This window comes from Chiloscyllium plagiosum, unplaced genomic scaffold (assembly GCF_037043375.1).
Source record: "Chiloscyllium plagiosum isolate Xiang-an unplaced genomic scaffold, Cpla_swu_hap1 HiC_scaffold_14, whole genome shotgun sequence".
NCBI classification, from domain to species: domain Eukaryota; kingdom Metazoa; phylum Chordata; class Chondrichthyes; order Orectolobiformes; family Hemiscylliidae; genus Chiloscyllium; species Chiloscyllium plagiosum.
Window position 1 is genome coordinate 25251451 of NW_028270152.1, and position 11364 is coordinate 25262814.

Sequence of the window (11364 nt, forward strand, 5' to 3'; positions counted from 1 at the left end):
AAGGATTGATTTACCTGCCTGAAAATGGATTTGGCAGACTTACCACCACAATGGTTCCAATGGTCAACTTACTCTCATTTCTAGAAAGGTCTATCAACAGCCAGTTGAAGAGCCTGCCTATTTCAGGCAGTAGGTCCCTTATAAAATGCAAACTGAGGTCAGTTATTGAACAGGCTTTGAATCCCACTTTAGGTTAGATCAAAGCATCAACAGCGTGCTTCCTGACAATGTTCACATCACTTCACAAATAAATCTTGGATGAATAAGTGTTAAATTATTTCTGTGGCACCAGCATGAGCAGGGCTGCTCCTCCCAGGCCTCTAAAAATAAAAAGGACACTGCAATCCCTCCCCCTTCCCAGAGGAGTTTTCCCCTTCCAGATTTAGATTGGGTCACTTAGCAGCAGTAGGCCAACAACAATGCTGGACTGGTTGTAATCCAGCTGTCCACTGCTTGTTCCATTTAAATGAAATTTCACTAGCAAAATAGATCCAGCCTCTTCAGATCCAGAAGGGGCAAGCTACTGGTGTTTTCTACCTCTGGGCTGTCCTGTCAGTAAAAATGGACCCCAAGCTTTGTGAGTGAAGAGACCAGTGACAAATGAAGTTAAAATGAGTGGGATTTGTTTTAAAATGCCACAATTGCTACAGTTTATCTCCAAAATGATACAAAATTGGCTCAGTAGCATCACTACTAACCTAGTTGGCCTTATCTGTCAGATAAGGCCAAGGGAGATGGTGAGCAGATCAACTAGAGAGGCAAACCTGTTTGATTTTGTCCTCACCAGTTTGTCAATGACAGTATTGGTATGGGTAAACATCATACAGTCCTTCTGGAGAGGAAATACCATCCTCACATTAATAAGTACAGTAAAAATAACAATTATTCATAATAAAACCTAGTCCTTAATCTAACAGTAAATAACTCGTAAAGCTTCAAAACATTTTGATACAAATAGCTTTCTCTATTATAATAGAATTATATTCAATGTCCTATTTGCTTTGATTAAATTTAAAGTCAAAGCCTTCAGTGGACTTTAATATAGATAATGAAGCTCTTGTTTGTTGGTTGGAGAACCACCGAAAGCCCTCACATTGCCTAGATTTTGGAAATTAAGTGCCAATCAGGCACAAAACTGGGCAGAAGTAGGCCTTTCCCTGGGATCAAGGTCCCCTGCAGCAGAAATCCCTAACACTGATCCAAAAGCAGACTAATTTGAGGCTGGCAGCTATATATTGTTTGGCAGTGTAGGAGGGTGGCAATCATGGGTATTGCACCCATCTGAGATCTAGATTCACCGAAGAATCCACTCCAGAGGTAAGTGATAGTGGAATGTAGGGGCCATGGGAAAGTAGGATTTGCAGCATGACTAGGCTACTCCCTAGTCACATCCTTCAATCAGATATTGAGTGCATTTGAATGAAAGACATTCCCTGGAAGCCTGCAAGCAAATCTAACAGGTAGCATTTAAATACCCACTGAATGGCCTCAGTTTACAGTGGGGCAGGAAGGATGTTCAGGAATGTCCCTGCCCAGACTTCATTGGGACAGAGGTATGTAGGTGCTGCTTTTTCCACCACTAACCTTCTGTTAATTAAATATCCTTTCTACCACCCAAACCCGTCTTACAACAGATGATGTTGTGCATGGTGGGGGTCAAATCTCTGTCAACATCACCTGGTGTGGCTCTGGAATTTCAATCTCTGCTGCATTTGCTGCAGATGAGGAAGTGGGCTGACAAGGTACGTGATTCTCTGGCCTCTGTTTTCTTTGATCATCTTCTCAGCCAGATGAGCTTTTTGTTTCCACTTGCCTTTTCAAACAGTCAACCTGCAGAGGTCACAGCCATCGGTGACTGTCTTCCAGTTGTCAATGTCAGTAATTACCATCTCCACAGCTTACTTGTAGATGTGCTTGTAATGAAGGATGCAAAAGGCTTGAAACCTACTGGTAATTCACAGTGCAGAAGGTCTTTGGTTAAATGGCCAATTCCCATCTGATGAGCATTGCCAAGTCAACACAGAGACCATTGGTTTAGTAATGAGTGTATGCTGCTAGAATTTGAACATTCCAGGGCCTCTGAATTGGCGACCTTGTCCTGTCAACTGATGCCAAAGATACGTCTGAGACAATAAAGGTGCAAATTATTCCGCATTTCCTCCTGACTAGTAACTGTTGTCCTGATTCCACTACTGTAGAGATGTGTGTAAAAGACACAGGTTGGTTTAGTGATCTTTGTGGGGTTACTGTTATCCCACATTTTCTCAGTCAGATTTGAAGTAACAGCTGCAGCTTTTGTAACGCATGTGTTGATATCTAAATCATGTGGCAGCCTGTAGGTGATTGTGGAGCCTAGATATATGAAACAGTCAACAACCTCCAGCATTATATTGTCAAAGTTGACTGATGGCAACATGGTAACACCCTGGACCAGAACACTTTCTTCCCGATGCAGATGGCTAACCCAATCTTTTTACATGCATGTCTTGAATTTATACACCATTTCTGAACAACCGCTCCAGTCACAAGATTTTTTTTCATTCAATGTCATAAATGACTTGACTCAAAGAACTCTTTGTTCAGTCTGTTACTGCTTGTTCTCACATATAATGGCTAGTTATAAACTCTGTTCCTTAACTCCATCACTTTCCCTGACAGCTGAGGCAGACTAACCTCGAATCCGAAATGAGCTTCTAACTTTATATTTGCGTCATTTTAAGATCACAAATTTCCAACTCCATAAAATTGTCTGCCTCTGTCCCCACCTCAGTTCATCCTATGCTGAAATCCCTCACTAAATGTTTTTTATTAGCTCTAAACAAGGCTCTTCCAACATACTCTTGGCCAGCCTCCCACATTCTACCCTTCAAAAACTTGAGCACATCCAAACTTCAGCTGCTTGTGACCCTAACTCACTTCATTCACCCTTGATCCCTACAATCATGGATGTGCATTGGCTTCCTAACAAACCAAACCTCAGTTGTAAATTCTCATCCGTATTCTCAAATCCTCCATAGCTTCATCCCTCTCTATCTCTGTAATCTACTTCAGCATTACAACTCTGAGAGATAATTGCACTTATCTACACTGGCTTGAATATCCCCAGTGTTACCTGCTCTACCATTGGTGGCCTCGTCTTCAATTGCTTCAACCATGAGCTTTGCAATACCTTTCCTACGACTGCCCAGTGCTCTCTCTTGCTCTCCTCCTTTAAGGTACTCCTTCAAACTGACCTCTTTGACCAAGCTATTGAACAACTGCTCTAATATCTCCTACATATATCAATCATCTAATTATATGAACCACTTGGATTGTTTTGCCTCTTGATACAAGTTCAATTACCAATCCTAATGGCTATAAGTTGGGAAGGGCTATTGCCCTTTTAATAAGGATTCCTTGAATAGCCATGATGAAGACTGCAACATCTCACTGTGGATCCAGCTAGCTGTGACACTAGGAAGGGTGGTTGAAAGACAGAGTTGTGGAAAACAGGTATATTGTTGTCCTGAGAAGGATGTGCAATACAGAATGAAAGCCATTTGTCAGGAAGTAAGATTCACACCTTCTCCAGTTCTGCGCAAGAGTGTCGTGCAAAGATGATCTGACAATCTGGAAACTCCGGTCAACACAGGACCTCAAATTCAATAAGACAGGCAACTGAGCAGTGCTAGCTGTCATGCAAGCTGGCAGAGCTGAAGCCAAGGTTCCATCACGATGACTATGTTGAACAGAATGGTATTCATTATCTACAAAAAGCTTTGCTATAAATTAAAGCTGAACACCTCCATGGCCTATATGCAAACTCATGGCAGACTAATCATTGCATCAGGTATCATGTGATGTTTGACCACAAGCCTTCTTCAGTAACCTGGACCCTTGATGCCTGCAGCTCAGTCCTCTGCTGAAGAGCCGGTATGTGATCATGACCTACATTTTCTCCCCATGCCCAAGCTCCTGCAAACTTACAATGTGTTAGATAGGAGGTATTGCTAAGTAAAAGCTGTAACAGTGTTGGAAGTGTGAATATGAGCAGTGATGTTTAATGGGCTGAGTATAAAAGCAAGCAGGAGAGAGAAGTATTGTGGGAGTGAGATTTGAGGTAATAGAGGTGTGAGCAGAGAGTGAAATAATAGCGTCCTTACCTTGACAATGTCGTGATGCTACCAAATTAAAGGCAATTGTGTCTATGTTGTTGGGGAAAAGCTCCTGACACTGACTTCGTCAGTGGCCTATTCCCAGTAGTAATGTTACCTGGAAGTTATTCTTCTCCTAAGGAGGGTGCAGGGGAAACAAGGTCTCTATTCTCCTGTGTGCACTAACCTGGATCAGGGTTTTAAAAGCAGCACTGGAAAGCCTGGACGCCCATTGTACAGGCTTTGCAGCCATTGATTTTTGTATCCAGGGTGTGCCTCTTATTTCAGAAGAGTTGACTATCTTTCAATTGAATCAGACATGCTCAATTTCACCCTACTCCCCTCAGCCACCCAAAGGTGTGCCTCAATGAATAGAATGGATAGCACTAGCCACATGACCTTATCATTTAAAATGATGTGTTGGAACTCATGAACAGATCTGTTCGAAGAGCACATCAATTTACTAAGATTTTCATAGGAACAGGAGTGGGCTTATCCAGCCTTTGGTGCCTGTTCTGCCATTCAATGAAATCATCATTGAACTGTGGCCTAACTCCATCTACCTACCTTTGACCCATATCCCTTGATACCTTTGCTTAAAAATATATCTATCTCAAATGTAAAATTAACAACCGATCGAGCATCAACCATCGTGGGTGGACGTGAGGTCTAAACATCTACTGTCCTTTGTGTGTAGAAGTGATTCCTAACATCTTTCCTGAACAGGCTGGTCCTAATTCTCAGACTATGCTCCCTAATTCTAAAATCCCTAACCAGCTGAAACAGTTTAGCTCTACCTGAAGAAGTGTCACTGGACCAAAATGTTAACTCTGCTTTTTCTCCACAGAGCTGCTGAGTTTTTCCAGCAATTTCTGTTTTCGTTTCTGACATGTAGCATCTGCTGTCTGTGGGTTTTTTAATCCTTTATTAATGAATTAATGTCTATTAATGAATTCCTATGTCAAACGTTTTTATTCCTTCAGCAATAAAATCAAACTCTATCGATAAATCTATTCCAACTTGATGCTGTGCAAATCATACCAATTCAGTCTCAAAACTCAAATTTAATCGCATTGAAATGTAGAAGGTATGTTGACCCAGAATGTGACTAAGAGCAAACAAAATCTTCAAACTCAAGAGTCATTGATCATTCACTAAATGAGGCTCCAAAAATTATTGGATTCAGTATTTCAAATGGACACTAAACATTAAAGCTTTCATCCAGTGTTTTTTGTAAGGTTATGTTTAACTTGCTATGTTATCAGATCAGTTGGGAAAGAACACTAGTCATTTTCTAGCTGTAGACATTGCAATTATGAGTGTAATGGGATGTAATAATAAGGCTGATGATCTTTCGCAACAAAATTTGCAAGATGCTGCAAAACAAAAATCATAGTCATACTTCCACCATATGTAACAAATCTGGCAGTGTACTTCAGTCTGTTTTGAAGTCTTTGTTTCCTCAGGGTACAATGTTCATGTGCGTGTGAAGTTGAAATTTTTCAGATGTTTCCAGAAAATGCACATAAACCAACAAGAAAAGTAAACATGTCACTCATTCTCCTGAAAACATTTCACCATGTTCAGAATCAACTGCTGACAAAGCTGGTAATGATTAACAGTTAAAGCAGTTACAAAACCAGCTTTGGATCACTAATGGTCTTTCTTTGGAAAGGTTCATCTGATCTCCTGATTTATCCTGCAAAATAAGAGTAAAGGGGTCATCCAACACAAACTCTTCTGTTTGTAAAGCTGCTCTGACTCTCACTGTGAACTTCTGTATAATTGCATTTCAGTTCACTAAAGTAAACTAAATGAATTGTCAGATCCCATCCCATGTTCAGTTCTGAGTGCTGCTCCTCATTAAACATGTACAGATTTTGCAGATTCACCCAACTGACAGCAGGACATGAATTGTGAGGACAGAAAGCTTAAATGTAGCATTATTTCCTTGAGTATTAGAAGTTATAGGTGATCTATAAATGTGTCTTGAAATGTGAAAATGGTTCAATAGATTTGATACAAAAAAATGATTTCCATTGTGAGGGGAATCCACAATAGGGCAACATATTCTTAAAGTCAAGAGTGTGGGGCTGGAAAAGCACAGCAGGTCAGGCAGCATCCAAGGAGCAGGAGAATCGACGTTTTGGGCATAAGCCCTTCAACAGAAAAGGGCTGATGAAGGGTTTATGCCCAAAACGTCGATTCTCCTGCTCTTCAGATGCTGACTGACCTGCTGTGCTTTTCCAGCACCATACTCTCGACTCTGATCTCCAGCATTTGCAGTCCTCACTTTCTCCTTGCATATTCTTAAAACTAGATTTAGGCTGTTTGAATTGAATTCAGGAGGAATGTTATCACAGAAGTTATTGCTGAAGTCTGGAACCGTCTCCCCAGAAAGAGTGCTGATTCTGGGTCAATTAAAATTTTCCAAAGAGGCATTGAGAGATTTTTCGTAGGAAAGTGGCTGAAAATGTGTTGCTGGAAAAGCGCAGCAGGTCAGGCAGCATCCAGGGAACAGGAGAATCGATGTTTCGGGCATAAGCCCTTCTTTAGCCCTTCTTCAGTCACACTTCGTAGGGAAGTGTCAGTTGAGCGGGGGTGGGTGGAGTGAGTGGTTGGCACAGTTTGCTAGAGTGTGGTCGGGAATATTGTATCAGCAAAGGCAGTAATTAATGACTTGGTTGAGGAAAGTGAATGTATTATAGCCAATTTTCCGGATGACACAAACATAGTTGAGAAGTTAAGTGAGTGGACAAAAGCTTGGTAGAATGGAATATTATGGGGGGAAATGTGAGGTTATACACTTTGGCAGGAAGAATAGGGAGCAGAGTATTATTTAAGTGGAGAAAGACTGCAGAAAGCTACAGAGCAGAAGGATTTGGGAGTCCTCATTCATGAATCACAGAAAAGTAGCATCCAAGTTCAGTAGGTAATAGGGAAGACAAATGGGCTGCTAGTTTTTATTTCAAAGGCAATGGAGTATAAAGGTAGGGAAGTTTTGCTAAAACTATACAGGGCTCTAGTCAGACCACAGCTGGAATCCTGTGAACAGTTTTGGACCCCTTATCTGAGGAAAGATATAGTGGCATTGGAGGCGGTCAAGAGAAGGTGTGATAGGCTGATATCTGGTATGGGGGGACTGGCTCATGAGGAGAGGTTGAGTAGATTGGAACTGTATACATTGAAATGTAGAAGAATGAGAAGGGACCTTATAGAATCATATGAGATTCTTAGAGGATTTTACACAGTAGCTAACGATAGGTTGTTTTCCTGTTTAAATGGGCTTAGGACCAGAGGGCACAATCTCAGAATAAGAAGTCACACATTTTTAAGACAGAGATGAGGATGTGGAATTCTGTACCTAAAAGGGCTGTTGAAGCTGTGTCATTAAGTTTATTCAAGTCTGAAAGAAGCAGTTTTTAATCAGTAACAGAATCAAGGGTTATTGGGAAAAGACAGGAAAATAGAGTTGAGGATTATCAAATCAGCTCATTGAATGGTGGGGCATACTTTATAGGCTGAATGGTCTACTTCTGTTGCTATGACTTATGGTCTTAATTGGGTATGGGCCACGATTAGCAATTCTTGGATAATTTCAAGACAAGTTACAGAGAGAGAGAGAAGGGTATCAAAGAATATAGAGCAAAATACAGATAAACCATGATCTAATTGAATGGCAGAACCAACACAGAAACAGGTCTCATGACCCTCTGTGAGAAACAAAACTCTCCTTATCTTGGTTTCAAATAGGTCACCCCTTACTTTTAAACACTAATGCTCTAGTTCTGAATTCTCCCACAAGAGGAAACATCCTTTCCACATCCTTTTCTGTTGAGACTTCTCAAAATCTTTTAAGTTTCAATCAAGTTGCCGCTTGCCCCCTTAAACTCTATGTCCAATCTTTCCTCATAAAACAATTAGATTAGATTACTTACAGTGTGGAAACAGGCCCTTCGGCCCAACAAGTCCACACCGCCCCGCCGAAGCGCAACCCACCCATACATTTACCCCTTACCTAACACTACAGGCAATTTTTAGCATGGCCAATTCACCTGACCTGCACATCTTTGTGACTGTGGGAGGAAACCGGAGCACCCGGAGGAAACCCACGCAGACACGGGAGAATGTGCAAACTCCACACAGTCAGTCGCCTGAGGTGGGAATTGAACCCGGGTCTCTGGCGCTGTGAGGCAGCAGTGCTAACCACTGTGCCACCGTGCCGCCCGCTCAAGACAATCTGCTCATTCCAGTTATTAGTCTGATAAACCTTCTCTGAAGGTTTCAACACATTTAAGTTCTTCCTTAAATAAGTAAACCACAAATGTGCTCAGCAGTTGAGATATGATTTCACCAATACCCTATTAAAAACTGACGCATAACCTCTGTACTTTCGTATTCAGTTCTCCTTACAATAAACGATCATATGCCAGCATAATAATTTTTTGAATTCATGCTCAAGACATCCAGATATCTCCACATCTCAGAGCTCTGCAATCTTTCACCATTTGGATAATTTTTTTATTCTTCTTGCCAAAATGGACAATTTCACATTTTTGCATGTTGTACTCCATTTGCCATATCAAGCCCATTCATTTAACCTGGGAGGAGAAAGTGAGGACTGCAGATGCTGGAGATCAGAGCTGAAAATGTGTTGCTGGAAAAGTGCAGCAGGTCAAGCAGCATCCAAGGAACAGGAGAATCGACGTTTTGGGCATAAGGGCTTATGCCCGAAACGTCGATTCTCCTGTTCCTTGGATGCTGCCTGACTTGCTGCGCTTTTCCAGCAACACATTTTCAGCATTGACTTAACCTGTTTATATTCTTTTCTAGCCTCCTTATGCCCTCTATCTTTGTGCCATCAGAATATTTAGCAACCATGTTTGGTCCCTTCATCCATGTCAATGATATAAATTTTAAAACGTTGAGGTCCCAGCCATGATCTCTATGGCACACCAATTGTCACATCTTGCCAACTAGAAAAACATGTATTTATGCCTATTGTCTGTTTTCTGTTAGCTAGCTAATCTTCAATTCATGCTAACATGTGACACTCTACACCATGAGCTTTTATTTTCTGCAATAACCTTTGATGTGCCATTTTAACAAATGCCTTCTGGAAATTCAAGTACAGTGTATCCACTGGTTCACCTTTATCCAGACCAAACATTACTTCCTCAAAGAACTCCAATAAGTTGGATAAACATGACTTCCCCTTCACAAATCATGTGTCACTGCTTCATTACCTGTTCAGCTAATCTTCCTTCTCTTTATTTTCTATTAGTAGTTCCTCAGACTCACTTTCCAAAGGACCAATTCTTGTTTTGTTAACTATTTTGTTTTTTAAGTATCTATAGAAATTCTTATTATCTGTTTTTAGTTTTCCTGGCTAGTTTTCTCTTGTACCCGAGAGGTAAAAACAATGACTGCAGATGCTGGAAACCAGATTCCGGAATAAAGTGGTGCTGGAAAAGCACAGCAGTTCAGGCAGCATCCGAGGAGCAGGAAAATCGATGTTTTGGGCAAAAGCCCTTCATCAGGAATACAGGCAGAGTGCCTGAAGAGTGGAGAGATAAATGAGAGGAGGGTGGGGGTGGGGGAAGGTAGCAAAGAGTACAATGGGTGAATGGGGGTGGAATGAAGGTGATAGGTCAGAGAGGAGGGTGGAATGGATAGGTGGAAAGGAAGATAGGCAGGTAGGACAACTCATGGGGACAGTGCTGAGCTGGAAGTTTGGAACTAGGGTGAGGTGGGGGAAGGGGAAATGAGGAAACTGGTGAAGTCCACATTGATGCCCTGGGGTTGAAGTGTTCCAAGGCGGAAGATGAGGCGTTCTTCCTCCAGGCGTCGGGTGGTGAGGAAGCGGCGGTGAAGGAGGCCCAGGACCTCCATGTCCTCGACTGAGTGGGAGAGGGAGTTGAAATGTTGGGCCACAGGGCGGTGGGGTTGATTGGTGCGGGTGTCCCAGAGATGTTCCCTAAAGCGCTGTGCTAGGAGGCGCCCAGTCTCCCCAGTGTAGAGGAGACCGCAATGGATACAATAAATGATATTGGTGGGAGTGCAGGTAAAACTTTGATGGATGTGGAAGGCTCCTTTGGGGCCTTGGATGGAGGTGAGGGAGGAGGTGTGGGCGCAGGTTTTGCAATTCCTGCGGTGGCAGGGGAAGGTGCCAGGATGGGAGGGTGAGTTGTTGGGGGGCGTGGACCTGACCAAGTAGTCACAGAGGGAACGGTCTTTGCTGAAGGCAGAAAGGGGTGGGGAGGTAAATATATCCCTGGTGGTGGAGTCTGTTTGGAGCTGGTGGAAATGTCGGCGGATGATTTGGTTTATGCGAAGGTTGGTAGGGTGGAAGGTGAGCACCAGGGGGGTTCTGTCCTTGTTACGGTTGGAGGGTGGGGTCTGAGGGCGGTGGTGCAGGATGTGGACGAGATGTGGAGGGCATCTTTAACCACGTGGGAAGGGAAATTGCGGTCTCTAAAAAAGGCCATCTGGTGATGTCTGTCGTGGAACTGGTCCTCCTGGGAGCAGATACGGTGGAGGCAGAGGAATTGGGAATATGGGATGGCATTTTTGCAGGAGGTAGGGTGGGAAGAGGTGTATTTCCAGGTAGCTGTGGGAGTCGGTGGGTTTGTAAAAAATGTCGGTGTCAAGTTGGTCGTCATTAATGGAGATGGAGAGGTCCAGGAAGGGGAGGGAGGTGTCAGAGATGGTCCAGGTAAATTTAAGGTCAGGGTGGAATGTGTTGGTGAAGTTGATGAATTGCTCAACCTCCTCGCGGGAGCACGAGGTGGCACCAATGCAGTCATCAATGTAGCGGAGGAAGAGATGGTGAGTGGTGCCGGTGTAACTACGGAAGATGGACTTTTCTACATAGCAAACAAAGAGACAGGCATAGCTGGGGCCCGAATGGGTGCCTATGGCTACCCCTTTGGTCTGGAGGAAGTGGGAGGATTTGAAGGAGAGATTGTTAAGGGTGAGGACCAGTTCGGTCAAACGAACGAGAGTGTCAGTGGAAGGGTACTGTTGGGGACATCTGGAAAGGAATAAATGGAGGGCTTGGAGGCCCTGGTCATGGCGAATGGAGGTGTAGAGGGATTGGATATCCATGGTGAAGATGAGGTGTTCGGAGCGGGGAAATGGAAGTCTTGGAGGAGGTGGAGGGCATGGGTGGTGTCTCGAATGTATGTGGGGAGTTCCTGGACTAGGGGGGATAGAACAGTATCAAGGTAGT